Source organism: Pseudorca crassidens, chromosome 15 (genome assembly GCF_039906515.1).
Source record: "Pseudorca crassidens isolate mPseCra1 chromosome 15, mPseCra1.hap1, whole genome shotgun sequence".
In the NCBI taxonomy this organism is placed as follows: Eukaryota; Metazoa; Chordata; class Mammalia; order Artiodactyla; family Delphinidae; genus Pseudorca; species Pseudorca crassidens.
Window position 1 is genome coordinate 78,711,924 of NC_090310.1, and position 17,254 is coordinate 78,729,177.

At 47.5% G+C, this 17,254-nt stretch overlaps 1 protein-coding gene across 1 annotated transcript in view; it reads left to right on the forward strand.

Moving 5' to 3' along the window:
* Positions 1 to 17,254, forward strand: part of LOC137208012 (uncharacterized) — a 324,147-nt gene that overhangs the window by 87,094 nt on the left and 219,799 nt on the right. The window contains exon 4 of the mRNA XM_067708475.1: positions 12,609 to 14,463. The gene's annotated coding sequence lies outside the window, so the exon portion shown is untranslated. The remainder of the gene's footprint in view (positions 1 to 12,608; positions 14,464 to 17,254) is intronic.

The following is a 17,254-nucleotide window of genomic DNA, read 5'->3' on the forward strand; positions in this document are numbered from 1 at the left end:
TACTAGGCAGCCAAACCAGCCTGGACTTCAGGGCTGACCAAAGCCTTCTCTGTTTTTCTGAAACCTCCAGGCTGTAAGCCTTTATTTCCCTATTTCAAAGCCAGACCAGCCTCGTTCATTTTGTTTCTTTCTTTTTTTAATTGAAGTATAGTTGATTTACAATGTTATGTTAATTTCTGCTATACAGCAAAGTGACTCAGTTATATACACATATACATTCTTTTTTATATTATTTTCCATTATGGTTTATCCCAGGATATTGAATATAGTTCCCTGTGCTATACAGTAGGACCTTGTTGTTTATCCATTCTATATGTAATAGTTCGCATCTACTAACCCCAAACTCCCAGTCCATCCCTCTCCTACCCTATCCTTGTTCTTTTTATAGGCATTAAGACTCAGAGAGGTTAAACACTCTGCCTGAGATCACACAGCTGGTTAGTAGGGAGATGGGACTCAAATTCAGGTTGGTCCCAGTCCAATGCTTACACTCTTTCTTCCCTTCCAAGCAGTTTAGACTGACCACGATTTAAAATTATGGGGCATCTCCCTTTTGAAGCAGATTTCCCATGGGGAGGTGTATGGTGATAGGCTCTGACCAGACCAAGAACTTGGATTGGGGAGTCAGGGAGATGGGGTTCTAATTCTAGACCTGGCTCTCACCAGCGGCATGGCCACAGCTGGTCATTCTCCTCTCTGAGCCTCCGGGACGACAGTAAGAGCACCACCTCCAGGCTGGTCATCAGGACGAAGTGAAATAATCCCCTAGGGAAACACAGACTCCCAATGGCCCGGATTTGTGTCCGTGCTCCCCCAGTATCCAAATCAGTAAGTGCTTGACAAATACCTCTACAAGAAAGGGAAGAAGGAGAGGGGAAGGGGGAAGGAGGGAGGAACCCATGTAAATGTGTCTATTTATCTGATCTCATCCATCTTCTGAAGAACAAAGGGGCAAAAGTAAGTCTACCCATTTCACAGGTGGAGCACTGAGTCCCTGGATTGTAAGGGACGGGCTGGCCAGAGCGAGCCCAGTGCTCACTCAAATAGATTTCTTTGCCTCTTTGTTCTTTACCATGACCTTTTTTTTTTCACCACAAAATTTCAGAACTTCAACACAATAAAGTGCCCTGCTGTGCCCTCCCCGGCTGGGCTCCGGGACCGTCTGAGGGGAGCCAGGCATCCGGAGGCCGGACAGCCTCTGCAAGGAGGAGGAATTGACAGCAAATTCCTCCAAAAATACCACCTGCTCCTCCTGAGTCCTGGGCTCAGAGGACACACAGCCCTTGTAGACCCAGGAGTCGATTCTGATGGACTCTGCGTTTTATCTCAGAAACGCAAGACTGAAATGTCCATCTGCACGTTGGCCCCATGGAAGCCAGGCCTCCACAGGGCATTTCCCCTGGGAAGGGATACCTGTATGACTAATTTCTAGCTAATTCATCTTGATTAAGTCTAGTCTTGTTTCTAGAAGCTGAAAACCTGGTGAGGAGGCAAGCCTTAGCTGGTACGAACCACTTGGTTTTAATACTGGTTGTTAAAATATTGACAAAAAATTGTTTCGTTTCAAACCTCTTCCTCCACCCAGGCTGCTCCCCTGGGACCTCCCCATTATCCAGCAGTGAAAGGGTTAACACCTCATCATTGTCTATTCTGACTGGTCAGTCCCCTGGTGGCTCCCACCTGTTAAATATTTAGAATATTACCCTGGAGGCAATTTATGCAATAAGGAAACAAGCCACAGTATAAAATACTGCAGAATGTCACAAGGGGCACAGCAAGTTGTAATGACCACTCATCCAATGGGCAGCAGATTTCTTTGGAAGATGTCCATCCTCACCACCCTGGGCCAGGCCCCTTCCTGTCTCATCTGGATTCCTCCTTCAGCCTCCTCCCTTCTTAGCTTTCTCCCTGGCCTCCTTGCCGCCACCATCAGCTCCCAGTCAATTCATCTTCCACTCACAGGTGGAAAGACAAATTACCAGGACTTGGCTTAAAACCATTGGATGCCTTCTCAGGGTCTGGCGAAGGCTCCCTTTGGAGCAGCTGCTGCAATCTGAAGTTATATATTTGTGGGGTTTTTTTTTTGGTCTCCCCCGTAGGACCTCAGGCTCCACCAGGACTCCCCCGTGTTTCTATCCAGTGTCTAGCTCAGTACCTGGCACTCATGAGATGCTCACTAGGTATCTGTTTAAGAACAGGAAGAATAAATGAATGGATGGGTGAGGACTCCCTGTGAGGTCTGTAAGACCCTAGAAAGGACTGAAGTTTTTTCCTGGGTGGCTTCTGACTTGTAGGCAGAGAAGAGACTGGCATTCAAAGCAGGGGGACAGCCCGGCAAGGGCCAGGAGGTGGGAGGCAGGTGGCTTTAGCCCCTGCCCCCACCCCACCCCGTAAGGGTCCTTTAAGCAGGAAGATGGTATAAGGAAGGGATTGCAAGCCTGGGGCTCTGGTGTCAAAATAGCTGAGCTCCACCATTGCCAGCTGGTAATCTTGAGAAGGATGTCACCTTTCTCTGCATCTTACAAATGGGGACAATGGGGATATCTACCTTATACAGCTGTTCTGAGGACTAAATGGGATAACAGGTATGTAATAAATGTTAGCTCTTGTGTTTGATTCTAGGGAAAGAAGTGACACTTGCCAGCCACTTTCTGTGCGGGGTGCTCTCTGAGCTGATCTTGTTACCTTTTCAGCAGTCCAGCAAGTTTACCTGGTTGTCTCAGTTTGACAGATCAATTAGACATCCACCCCTGTGAAGCCCACTGTCTTCAGCCTCTGGTTTATTAAGGTTGGTCCAGCGCAGTGATGTTTGACCCTCACCGAGCCATGGGAATCACCTGGGGCGCTGTGCAAAATGCCCACACTTGGGCCCATCTCGGCCAAATGAATCAGAATATCTGGGAGTGAACTGAGTGTCAGTATTTTTTGAAGCTTCCCACGTGATCCTAATGGGCAACCAGGGTAAGAACCACTGGTCTACGTTTGGGGGTGAAGACCATGGAGTTGTCACAGTGAGCCCCATGGGAATAGGGGTGGAGTAGGGAGGGGGCACGGGGATAGGGGCTGAGAGTCACTTCTCACCCTGACCACTGACAGCAAAACCAGACAAATGACTCTACTTACCACCCCGTGTGGGCATGCCCCAAGGTGTGGCTCCTAAGGGCTCAGCACTATTGCTTGATGGGGTCCACGAATCCCAGGTGTCCTTCCTTTTTATAGGGTTGTCTGCTACAGGCAGCCAACTTGTCTCAGTCAGCAAAGCCCCAATCTCTTTCAGAGTGGAGTGTAACAAAAGGGAACCCAAGATAAATGGTGATTTTCTCTGGGCCTGCCTGGGGGCTGACTTTGTTCCTGGTCCTTGTTGGAGGAGCTCTGGGGCCCAACCTGCCTTTTCCTAAAACCTCGGGATTACCGCGTTACTTTCAAGCCTCTCCCACAGCAGTTTGCAAATGGAGGTGATTTTCCTACAAAAAACAAACAAGATGCCCAGTTAAGTTGTAACTGAGAAGGACCCTGTGGAGCCTTCCCAGGACAGACCCCTCTCCCATATCTGCTGCTTTAGATCCACTCTGAAGTACTCAGATAATAGTATCTGATGCACATTTCCTTAGGTGTTTTACAGATGCTAAAACCCCTACCAAATGGAAGAAATTAACTGCTTAATGACCATGAGCACATCGTGCCCAGACCTCCTGGAGCCTAAGGACTGATAACGTTAATCTCTGTGACACTGTCCTGTTACCTCACCATCAACCAGTCAGAGAGTTGTACATGAGCTAATCAAATACCTGGGAACGCCCCTCCCTCACCTGGCCTTTAAAAATGCTTTGCTAAGGGCTTCCCGGGTGGCGCAGTGGTTGAGAGTCCGCCTGCCGATGCAGGGGATGCGGGTTCGTGCTCCTGTCTGGGAGGATCCCATGTGCCGCGGAGCAGCTGGGCCCGTGAGCTGGGCCTGCGCGTCCGGAGCCTGTGCTCTGCAATGGGAGAGGCCACAACAGTGAGAGGCCCGCGTACCGCAAAAATAAAATAAAGTAAAATAACATATATAAAGCACATATTAAGCTCTCAATAAACAGTAACTGTTATTAGGAAACAACATCAGAAATATATTCAATATTTTTAAAGCATAGCCTTTATTTTTGCTAATTCTAAGGGTAATACATGCTAATTATGGAAAATTAGAAAATGCAGACAGATGTAAGAAAAAAACCTACCCACATTTCCACCATTCAAAGGTAAGTACTTCTGGTGATTATTCTAGCTTATTTTTTTTCCCTTAAAATTGTACCTATAGGGCTTCCCTGGTGGCTCAGTGGTTGAGAGTCCGCCTGCTGATGCAGGGGACACGGGTTCGTGCCCCGGCCCGGGAAGATCCCACGTGCCGCGCAGCGGCTGGGCCCGTGAGCCATGGCCGCTGAGCCTGCGCGTCCGGAGCCTGTGCTCCGCAACGGGAGAGGCCGCAGCAGTGAGAGGCCGGCTTACCGCAAAAAAAAAAAAAAAAAAAAAAAAGTACCTATATAGGTGCAGAAAAATCAGTTTTATGCTGTGGGTCCTGCTTTTTTTCCCCTTACTTAACATTGAATCATAATTGTTTCCCCTGTTTGTTAGATATTCTTTGAAAATCTAATTTTCACAGTTTGGGTAGATGCACATTTGTTTAGCCAGTTTCCTCCTGTTGATCATGCAAGGTTTTGTTGCTGCTATAAATGGTATTGCAATGAGCTCTTTATCTTTTATTAAAAATTGTGTTAGCACTTGGTCAGACTTTCAGAGCCTTGTCCCAAAGGGTGGGCTCCCGGCTGCATTTCTGGTTGGCTGGCCCCAGCTTTTGCCAGAGTACTTGTGTCAACAGCAGATGGAAATGGGTTTCACCCTTGATGGGTGGGCCCAGTGCTCAGTCTCTGCCTCTTGGAAGTGGGGCCTGCTAGCTTCTGAAATGTACAAACACATAATCCTTTTCGATCAAAGGGGAATCCTTTCTTTGGCCTCCAGACACGGTCTGCTCTGTTCCTAGTTGTGTGAGTGACATTTTCATTTATTGCCCTTACCTTTCCTGTTTAATGGAACTGGGGAAAAAACAATCTCCTAAGGCCCTGAAGTCTTCAGATCCTTAATAAACCATCTCTGTTGGGACATCACTGCTGATCTTTTTCTAGGACAAAAGAAAACCTTAATTTCCCAGTGCTGAGTCTGCCTTTGCCTGCATTGATTACCTGCACTGATAAAGTCTTCCGATTTATGAGTAACCAGCTAATGGCTACATCCATTCTCTGGACTGTGCCCAGGGAAATCTTGGGGGGGACCACCTCTTCATATGATGCTTGTATTAATCTACTTTTGGCCTCTCCTTGGTCGAAGGGCATTGACAACTTTTGATAACCCCATGGCTATTTGTCTTTGGGGAAATGGGACTAAATCCTAGGGCTGATCTCACTTGGGAACAAGACTGCCCAGTAACTCCGCTGCAGCGATGGTGGGAGAAAGGAATCTCTAAATACAAACAAACATACAAAGAGAAGAGCTGCTCTCAGGCAGCAGTGGGGCAAACTGAAGCAATTCAGCCCTGTTTTATGTGTTTTTTTTATGTTTTGGCATTTTAAGTTCAAAGAACATAGCTTGGTTTTATAAAATAGTTTCAGTCCAGAGGGCAGACCACATAAAAGTATCCAAAGAAGTCCTTATGGCTGGAGGCCAGTACGAATGGCTCTTTACCTGTTTTGCCCTCCATTCTTGCCTCAGAACCTTCTGGCGTGTAATTCTCAGAGCAGATTTGAGAGAGAGAATTGATTTAATCATGGGGCTCATGTGAGTCCCCAGCACGTTTTCTTGCTTGCACTGATTTTTTTTTTCTAAATCAGTTGAGTTTAGAAATGTAATAATTATACCCAAATCTGCACAGCCATTTTTTTTTCCCAGAAAATTGATGTGATCTGCATGTGTTATTTAGCTATAGGACATATTGGAGCAGTGCAGCTCTTACATTTTGCAGAGGTGTTGAATGCCTTGTTTGAGGTATCTGGGTCCAGGAGGGCGGCTGGGATGATTCAGGGCTTGTCTATTCCCAGGTGAATCACCATCTGAGGGGAAGGGCAGCAGGTACCAGCCCACTTGGGCTTGAATCACAGCCTCAGCATGTGTGGGCTTTGAGACTTCGGCAAGTTACTTCACCATTCTGTGCCTCACTTTTCTCATCTGTAAAGTGGGGATAAGAATAGTCCCTACCTCACAGGATTATTGTGACCCATAAATGAATTACTATGCGTTAAGCACTTTGAACCCTGCCTAGTTCATTGTTAGCTGTTATTATGCTCCGAGAGGTATTTGGAGTCTTTCAGTGTGAAGGACTGTGAGCAGAGCTTCTCAAACATTAATGTGCATATGAAACACTGTAGGTCTTGTTTAAATACAGACTTTTAAAAAATAAATTTATTTATTTATATTTGGCTGTGTTGGGTCTTCATTGCTGCGTGCGGGCTTTCTTTTTAATTGCGGCGAACGGGGGCTACTCTTTACTGTGGTGCGCAGGCATCTCATTAAGATGGCTTCTATTGTTGTGGAGCACAGGCCCTAGGTGCGTGGGCTTCAGTAGTCGTGGCACATGGGCTCAGTAGTTGTTGCTCGCGGGCTCTAGAGCACAGACTCAGTAGTTGCGGCGCACGGGCTTAGTTGCTCCGCAGCATGTGGGATCTTCCTGGACCAGGGCTTGAACCAGTGTCCCCTGTCTTGGCAGGCGGATTCTTAACCACTGCACCACCAAGGAAGCCCTAAATACAGGTTCTTACTCAACAGGTTGTAAGTGGGGTCAGACTATAGCCAAGCAGCTGGTCATAACCACACTCTGACATGCAAGGACCTTGAGAACTTAGATGAAAACTGCAGATTCCCAGAACCACAGGTTCAGGATTATTCGTGAGCCCTAAGATCTCATGGAATTTGCCTTGCTAAGTTTTAGACTTTTTGGGGACCTGTTACCCCTTCTTTCTTCCCTCTCATTTTTGGAATGAGAATGTCTGTCTTATGCCTGTCCCACCACTGTATCTTGGAAGCACATAACCTGTCTAGTTTCACAGGTTCACAGCTGGAGAAGAATTGTGACTCAGGATGAATTGTACCCTGAGTCACACCATATCTGATTTAGATGATATTTAGATGAGACTTTGGACTTTAGAGTTTAGAGTTGATACAGGAATGGGTTAAGACTCTTGGATCTGTTGGGATGGAATGAATGTATTCTGCATGTGAGAAGGACATGAATTTTGGGGGGCCAGGGGAAGAATGAACTTAACTGTGTTCCCCCAATATTCATATGCTGAAGCCCTAAGGTGATGGTGTTTGGAGACAGGGACTTTGGGAGTTGATTAGGCATTAGATGAGGTCCTGAGGGTGGGGCCTTCATGATGCGATTAGTGCCATTATAAGAAGAGAAGCCAGACTATTTTCTAAAGGGTGGTATCTAAAAATACATTTTTCTCTGTTCCTTTGCCAGTATTGAGTGTTATATATTAAAACCTTTGCTAACATAAAAAAAAAAGAGACACCAGAAAGAATTTGTTTGGTCTCTGTCTGCCATGTGAGGACACAGTGAGAAGGAGGCCGTCTGCAAGGCAGGAAGAGAGCTCTCACCAGAACCTAACCATGCCAGCTCCTGACCTAGGCTTCCAGCCCCCAGGACTGTGAGCAATAAGGGTCTAGTTTTTAAGCACCCCAGTCTGTGGTCTTTTGTTAGGGCAGCCCGAGCAGACTAAGACACTGGGGGTGGGACTCAGGGGTCAAGTGCTTAACAAGCTTCCAGGTGAATCACATTCTCCAAAGTTTGGCTGGAAGGAGTTAATTTCACTGTTAGGGCAGGCACGGCTTGTTCAAAACCTGTGTGTGGAATGTTTTGTTTTTTATTTACAGCTTAGGTTTCTCCCTCTCCCGCTTCGTTTTCCTTCTTCTCTCTCTTTCTCCCAGGGCAGGCTGTATAGCTGGTAGTGGTAAGACTGCTCCTTCTGGTTTTGTCTCCGAGTTTTGCCCCTCCATTTATAGCTGGGTGGCAGCTCTATTGAAACATGTGTCATGTGGAGACTGTGAAACAGGAACCCAAGGGCTGACTCAGGAAGCTGGCAGTCATTGACCAAGTCCTGACCATTCTGGGCTGATTGCTGCAAAACTTGTGGGTCGGGGTTCTAGAGTTATCTATGGTCTGGCCGTTGTCTGTTCATACAGCAGTAGTACCAGGTTACGAGTGTGTTTCCTCTTTGGTGTAATGAGCATCTTGACAGTAAGGACCTTTCTTGCTCTTTTGGGGATTTCCTCAGCACCGGACTTGACATATGGGGCTCACCGATGCTTGCTGAATGGATGAATAAAAGAAAACATGCAGCCCCCAAGTCCTGGAGCAGTGAGCCATTGCAAGCCATGGAAGCTCAACAGTTCAAACCTACCTCATCTTGATTCAAGTCAACAAATATTAGTGATCATGAACCTTGTGTCAGGACCCAGATCTGAGGCCTGGGGGGCAGGCAGTGAAACCAAATGACTATAATTTAAATTCTCTGTGAGCTTTCCCACTCCTAGCTTATATTCAAGGAGCGATTATACTAGAATGCAACCAGCTGTTCAATCAGTCCTTGTTTAGAAAAAAAAAAAAGAAATTGGCTCTACATATCGTAGTTTATAAAATTATGTTAACCAACCTGATCTCATTTAATCTTCATAACAACACTGGGAGGGAGGTATTACTATTGTCCCATTTTAGTGATGAGAAAACTGAGGCTCTGAGAAGCTAAGTAACTTATCTGGCACCTGACAGAGTGGGAAGTGCACCCAGGTTGGAGCTCAGCCTATTCCCTAGGCTGGAGGTGGGGCACAGGAAGTAGGGCGTGGAGGGATCTGGGCAGGGAGGATAGAGGTGCCCTTTCCTGAGAAGGAGGAGGAGAAGGGATGCTGTGCAGGTGGAAAGAGCTGATATCGCCACACCTCATGCTCCCTCCTGTGGCATTGGAGGGGGTTGGTCTGTCACACCCTCAACACTGAGCACTTGACTGAGAAGAATTTTGTGAGTTTGTCAGATGGCAACAGGTTAAGCATGTGAGCAAATTGATAGATAAGGTGAATCTTATCTAACTCCTGGCTTTGAAATAACCAGCCGGAAGGGAAGCAAAATCCTATGTGTGTTTGCACACAGGCATTACTCGCACCACCCCATCCCCGGCCCCTGCCCCCAGGCTTCCAGGTAGACGTTAGCACCAGGCAGCGAACCCAGGGAGGGAGGGAGCTTCTTGCCTGCTCTGGGCCATCGGAGGGAAGGGGTGAGGCGCCAGGCATCCGGTTTAGCCCAGGCAGAGTTGACTGAAACCAGGCGGGTGTCAAATGCCACCCCAGGGTGGCTGGGCTGCCCGAGCTATCGACCAGACAGTCCTGTTCTACCTCTGGGGCCTGGGATCCGTTCAGGCCCCGGCAGCTGGGCAGCGCCCTGGTGGGACCAGTTGACCCCACATGCAGAGACCCACTGGGTGGATGCCTCTAAAATCTATGCTGGTCAGAACCCCACTTGGGGTATTTTGTACCCTTAGGGTTACCGTAGTAATGCAAGGATGCCTAAGACAGATTGGAACTGCCTGATGTTGGAAGAAATTCAATCTCACTAGTAGTAAAAGATAAGCACATTAAAACAAGATGTGGTTTTATTATTTTTCCCTGGCCAGAAAGCTTGGCCAAGATTAAAAAAAGATAACATCTTTTTAACATCTAACATCTAACAAGATTAAAAAAAGATAACATCCCATGTGAGCTGGGGGCGGGGAAGCCAGCCTTCTCCCACACAGCTAGTAGGAGTGCCAGGGGGCTTTCGGGGGCATCACCTGTGACCCCCAGCCACTTTCCTCATAGGCAGTAACCTAAGAAATAGAAATTTGCACGAAGATGTATGTGCAAAGATGTGTTGGAGGAGTTAATATTTGGAGGACATTCATGTCCAACAAGAGGTGAGTAGTTAGAAACGTTTTGGTATATCCGTGTGACAAAATTCCAGGCAGTCATAAAATTGACGTAGAGCTTTATGTGTTGCTATGGAAAGATGTTCCAGATATACCGTTGGGTAGAAAATACAGGTTACAAAATAACATGCATAGTATCATCTCAGTTTTGCAAAAAACCGGAACCATCTGTCTACATACAGCTTATATATATGAAAAATGTATAGATGTTAATGTATCGATGCACATATGTGTATATATATATATGAATGTATATATATAGTGTATATATGAAAAATATTAATAATCATTATCTGTGTGTGGTGGGATTATGGGTGAATCCTGTGCTTAAAAAAATGTTTTTAAGGGAAAGCAATTACTTGAATAAGGCAAATGGAAAGTCTTTAGAGGCAAAGGCCTCACAGGCTGTAAGGCCTGTGAGGGTGGAGGGACGCATGGTGGCCAAGAGCCGGGGTCATCTTGGGCCTGGGGTGACTCCCGCTCAGACACGTTTTATCTGTGGGGCTCGGGCAGGGGATGTCAGCTCTCTGAACCTTGGTGTTCTCATCTGAAGCAGGGCATCTGACAATCCCTACTTCATAGTGGTGCTGTATGAAGTGGGGTGATATCTGTAAAGTGCCTGGCACATAGTAAGTACTCAATAAATCCTAATGAGATATAAAGACACTGTCACTATGGAAAAATATCATAATCTCTCCCCTTCCTCCCTTCCTCCCTTCCTTCCTTGTATCTTCTCTCAAAATACACACACACATAATTCGTCCTGTATCTAAAAGAGCAGACTTGTTTTCTAAAAACCAGCTCTCCAAAGGTGAAAGTGGGAACCCCACCCCTGGAGGTATTCGAGCAGGTTCTGGGTGAACAAGTGGCAGAGGTGTGGCAGATGACATATGAGGACCAGATGATTGGGTTGACCAGGCCATTGGAGCCCGTTCTGGTTCCCAGATGGAAGCCACCAGCAGAGTGGATGAGAAGATGGCCAGGAGTCAGGCTGCCTGCGGCTGCATTCAGCTCTACCCCTGACCGGCGGTGTGAGATGCTGGGGGGGCATCTCTTCTCTGAGCCTCAGTGTTCACGTCGGTAACATAATCTCTGCTGTGCAGTTATTGTAAGATCTAGAAATAGTAAAATCTAGCTCCTGCTCCTGTGATTATCTTTGTTCTGAAAACAGTGGGACTAGGACCTGAGCAAATATTCGTTCATTCATCCATGCCTGTGTTCCCTCCTTGCACAGAAGCTTATCCAGTGCTTTCTGTGTACCCAGCTTCTTTAGGCAGCAGGGCCCCTTTAAGACTTCAACATTCCACAGACCTGCTGCTATAGCGGCCCCCCAAATCTCAAATCCTCATTCCTACGGTCAGGCTTTATCTCCATGGCACCAAAGGGGAGTGCTCAGTCATGAAGCCAGGCTCCTTGCCAGAAAGACATAATGGGAGGCTTTGCGGTGATGTGCAGGCTTCCTTGCCCACGGGGTGGGAAACAAGGAAAAACCCTCCGACTGACTTTCGGATGGGAGGGAGTTGTCCAGGCTGTGCTAGAAAAGACGTGCCAGGATGAATATCCAAGAGCGGGCATCTCACACTTCCTGGCTCTCTGCTCCCCCCAGGAGTCAGAGAGGCAGACCCCACAGGCATCCTGCTTCTGAAGGACCATTCCTTCGTTCTTTTGGACTTTCTGCCTCCTCGTCCTTCCACTTGGTCTCAGCTGCAGCCTCACCTCTCTCTCAAGAACATCCCCAACCCCCCTGGGGCACCTTCCCCCACCAGCAAACACAGTCACACCTTCCCTGGGGGCTCATCCCTGTATCATAACCCTTGGCACGTGTCCTCCACTTGACCCAGCCTCCCTCCAAAACGGGGCTCATGGAAGGTGTGGGGAGAAAACCTTAGAACCTTGATGTCATAGTTTTTTACATGCGTTATAATGTGAAAAATGTAATTGAAAAGTGACATCCATATGCAATTTATAGATAATTAAACATTGTTAACTGTTTAATTATACAACAATAATAAACATACTTAATAATTTACCAGTTATAACAATGATATTTCATAAGTGTATGATTATTTAATGCCTTACAATATAGTATATATTTTATAATCATATTTAATATAATAATTAACACGTGCTAATTATTAATATATATTAAATGTGGCTGTTCAGAAATTTTTTAAACTTAGGCATATATGATCCAAAAAGTTCACTACCAACCGTTGTAGACTGGGACCACTCAAGAGCAGTGGTCATGTATTACTTATTTTGGGGTTCTCTGTACAGGGCTTGTTCTTGGTTGGGGCTTCCATATGTTTGCTAAATGGATGAATCAATAAGTAATGAGATCCAGCCATCCAGTTGGACTCCTGTCCTTTTGGGAGGCTGGAAGGAACTTAAAGGTTCATATGGAATAATCTAACTTACCTAGATTTAAAAAAAGCACAAATATTGGTGGTCACTGTCTATGGGCTGGGGCCCACCTGTGAGGATTAGAGGTTCAGGGATAATGTGTCCCTACCCTCAAAGAACTCACAGTGTGGCAGGGGTAGTAAGACAGATGTGACTGTAATCATTAAAATTCACAGAGAGTGAAATGCACCCCCATTCTCTCTCTCTTTTTTTTTTTTTTTGCAGTACGCGGCCTCTCACTGTTGTGGTCTCTCCCGTTGCGGAGCACAGGCTCCGGATGCGCAGGCTCAGCGGCCATGGACGGGCCCAGCCGCTCCGCGGCATGTGGGATCTTCCTGGACCGGGACACGAACCCATGTCCCCTGCATCGGCAGGCGGACTCTCAACCACTGCGCCACCAGGGAAGCCCTCCCATTCTCTTTTAATTTGAAGACTCTGATATTACGATCTCTTTCTCAACTTTGTATAACGAAGGGACCAGCTGAGTGTTTGCCAAACTTCAGTCATTCAAGTGCCCCACTGATGATTTTTGCCATGTTTGCATAAGACTATATGCATTCCAATGATATTTTCCTTTAACTTGACTTTAAATCGATTTATGGAAGAGGGAAGCTGTATCATTACCATATCTGGAAAATAGGTATCCCTTACCCTACATAGAAGGAAACTGTAAAAATATATACAGCAGAGCTAACGTCTGACACTGCATGCCATATAACATTACAAGCACCTTACATGGATTAACTCAGTTCTTACATCAACCTAATGATGTAGGTACTATTATTATTCCCATTTTAAAGAGGGGAAAACTGAGACTTGGAGAAACAAAGCAACTCTCTAGAGTCACAGACACTGAGTTGCTGGCGTTCCAAGGCAGGGGTCTGACTCCAGGGCCACACAGGTGACCCCAAAGTAAGTACGTCTGCTCTGACCACTAGCAGATTCTATAGCAGAGGTTGGCAAGCTATAGCCAATCTGGCCTGCTGCCTGAGTTTTTACTGTCCTCAAGCTAAGAATATTTTTCATTTTTAAATTTTGAAATGGTTGGAGGAAAAAAAATCAAAAGAAGCAGACTATTTCAAATTTCCGTGTGTATAAGGAAGATTTATTGGGACCTACCCTGCTCATTCGTTTATTTACCATCTATGGCTGCCTTTGCTCTAGAACAGCAGAGTTTAGTTGCGAGGGAGACATCAAAGTCTAAGTGATTACTCTCTGGCCCTTTACAGAGAATGTTTGCTGACTTCTTGGTCTACAAAGAATGGGATACAATGTTTTGTTTTTAAATTCTAGTGGGAAACTATTACCATGGAGCCCTACGGGTTCAAGAGGAATCCTTAAAGAACTAAGACTCTCTTAGATACAATGAAAAGGATTGATTGAAAGGAATGCCTTTCTTAACAGGTGGATTCAGTGTAACTGATTGCTGGGCTCTCTTAAAAACGCTCCTGGCTCACGTTTTAGAGAATCCTAGATACTCCAGGTGATGCCCCAAATCTCTTCCAGCTCAAAAAGTCTGTATTCCTGAGAGCTGGGCCATTATTTCTCCCAACGCCGTGAGTCCCTGGGAAGAAAGCGCTCCAAGACCTTGGCTAAAATCCTCCCCCTCTGTTTAGGGCTGAAGGTCTATTTCCTTGCTTAGGTTCATATAAACTGTGAGCTCTTCAGCGTGGCCAGGGAATTGCACCTTCGATGGAACAAGCTGAATCTGCCCAGCTGCAGTGGCATGCGTTAAAAAGCATCCCCAGCCCCGAAAATCCAATTTGGTTTCTCAAAATCTTCACTGCAAATATTGAGCTGGAGCAGGGAATTAAATTTGCTCTGGTTCAAATGTGGTTTGCTGTCATTCGAACAAAATGGGTCTCTCTCCCCTGAATTTGTACAACTTCCTGTTGGACATTATGGTGGACTTGCCCAAAGAAAACGATAATTTGCTCGACCCTCATTTGCATGATAAAAACGACCCTCATTTGCTAGTAAATTGATGCAGGTGGAACTAAGCTTATTTAAACCCGGAAGCTAAGCTGAAACCACAGACTTCTGTTCTCAGGTCTGGCGGCTCTGGAAGAAGGCTTCAGAGGTAAGGGGACACTGTTGTTGTTTTTTTTTTTTTTAAGATGTCCTTTGGGTGAGTAGACCCAATCTTTTTTGATGAACTTTCTCCTTGTTGTCTTTCAAACAAGGACACATTAAACTTGGCCTCTGTGTTACTTGGTTCTCCTCACAGGGCCCCCAGGGCCCTGAAAAGTTGGCCTGCCCACCTCTTCAGCCCCAGAGACGTTTAGCAACTTGCCTGGGGTCACTCAGCAGGTCAGTGGAGAAGCTGGAATCTGAACACAAGTCTAGCCCGTGCTCGCTCCACTTTGTCACACCTTGAAACGCTGTTAAGAGCCAAGACCCAGGGCAGGGGCTGCTTGCTCTCTGACTCCTTTCTGCTTCCTGCCTGTCTGGGAGATGGTGGGCAGGTCTGGGCCTGGAAGAGTGGGGGGAAGTGGATGCAGCTGCTTAAGGAATAGAAGGAAGAGTCCTCCCTCCACCCCACCCCACCCCTTTCTTTCTTTCGCATAAATATTTATTGAGGATCCTCCTACACAGTGACTCTGCTGGCCTCTGTGGATACAGTGGTGAACAAAACAGACTCAATTTCTTGCCCTCCTGAAGCTCATATTCTAGTGCCGGGGAGGATAAACCCTCAGCAAAGCGAGCAGGTCAGAGCTGTAGTGATGTTGGATGCTGGCCAGTGCGATGGGGACAAGCTGAGCAGAGAAGGAGGGTTGGGAGTGTTAGGAGGGGGCCATGCCGTTAAGATAGGGTGCTCGGGAACGGTCTATGTGAGAAAGTGGTCTTCCAGCAGAACTGAAGGAGTTGCGGGGCCCGTGATGCGGCTCTGGAGGAAGAGGGATCCAGGGAGAGGAGACGGTGCACAGACCCCGAGGGGCCAGCCCGCCCGGTGTGTTTGGCGAACAGCAAGGATGAGTGAGGGGGGCTAGAGTGGAGCAGTGATGGGGGTACAGGTCACGTAGTCCCTGAGGTCAGGGGAAGGTTGTGGTACTTTATCCTGAGCAAAGTGGGAGCCGTGGGAGGGTCTGAGCCGGAAAGGAGCAGGACCCGTCTGGCTGCTGTGTGGTAAACAAGGGCAGAGGCGAGGACACCTGGGAGGAGGTGGTGTCATCGTTTGGGTGAGAGAGAATGGTGACAGGTGGGCAGGAACGGACAGATTCCTGAACTACTCACAAGAGAGACTGGTCTGGCCTGGCCTTGGTGCTTGTTTTCACGTTGGGGAGGTGCTGAGATGAGCCAGGAGGAGGCCCGGGCAGCCTGGGCGCTGGGCCCGAGGTGGTGCCTGTCGTCTCTACAGTGACCAGATTCCCGGGCTCCATCCCGTCCACTTCCCAAGGTGCTGCCCGAGTGATCTTTTTTTTTTTTTTTTTGCGGTACGCGGGCCTCTCACTGCTGTGGCCTCTCCCGTTGCAGAGCACAGGCTCCGGACGCGCAGGCTCAGCGGCCGTGGCTCACGGGCCCAGCCGCTCCGCGGCATGTGGGATCCTCCCGGACCGGGGCACGAACCCACGCCCCCTGCATCGGCAGGCGGACTCTCAACCACTGCGCCACCAGGGAAGCCCACGAGTGATCTTTCTTAAATGGGGATCCAGCTGTCTTGTTTGGTTTCCCCCGAAAGCAGACCTTGTGACAAGGGTTTGAGCGCAAGGCCGTGGGGAAGGGAAAGAGGACATGAGAGGGTATGTTGTCAGGGCGGTTACCACGGGGGCGCCCGGGGCTCAGTCCAGTTGGGAGTCGTGTGAGACAGGGGGCCGGGGCATCTATCCACCATCTCTGTCAGCCGCTGGCTGAGGGCTTCAGCCTAGTGGGGCAGGGGCGTTGCCCCTGGGCCCTTGGGGTTGGTCCTGCTCGCTGGCCACGCCAGAAACAGTGCTCGAGTAGACTCGCAGGTGTTTTCACTAAGCAGCCTTATCCAGGTAGTGTGAGTGGCCAGGGAAGGGGGTGGGGCACCCATCGCATCTGCTGCAGTGGCCATTCTGCCACCTCCTCCAAGCCTCAGTGGCTCCCTGTCGCCTTCTGGGTGACGTCCAAACTCCCGAGCATGTCCAACAATCTCCTTCAGTGGGTCTTGCTCCTACGGTCTCCGTGAGGCTCAGCAAATGGTATCTGTATAAGGCCAAGCATTTTCGGCTTTGTTGGCCACAAAAGGTCTCAACTCTGCTGTTGTCACATGAAAGCAGTCACAGGTAATGTGTAAACCAACAAGCGAGGCTGTGTTCCAAAGCTCTGTTTACGAAAACAAGCATCACCTGCATTGGGCTCGGGAGGCTGTAGTTTGCTGACCCTTATACGATGGATGGGAAGCAGGCAGGTGCGTAGGAATGTGGGTATTATGAGAATGTTGCTAATAATAATTATAAATAATTACTGTCAAACAAAAGAGCTTTTAAACATGCTTCCAGGAAGGTAGGGCCCACCTGAACTCTAATTACACAGCACACACAGATCAGATCCAATTGCATTTCCTGAGTACTGTGTTTTCCTTCTGAAAAGTCTCCAAGCAGAATTTATACTTGAGGAAATTTAATTAAAGCCACAGAGAGATCTATGCTTATACAACTAACTGTCTGGTTTAGCCCACAGTTAATTGAAGTCATTGGAGAAGCATTTGAAAGTGGATTTTGTTCTCCTCCAGCCCGGGCCCAGGACCCTATTCTCGTCGTTGTAATCAAGTCCTGTGGTTCTATGGCTTCAGAGACCATCTGGCAGTAGCTGAGTAGATATTTAATTCTGTTTGTCATTTGGGGATGACTTTCTTGATATGCTGAGATCAGCTATTCTACCACCAAAGATAACTGTCTTTAATCAAA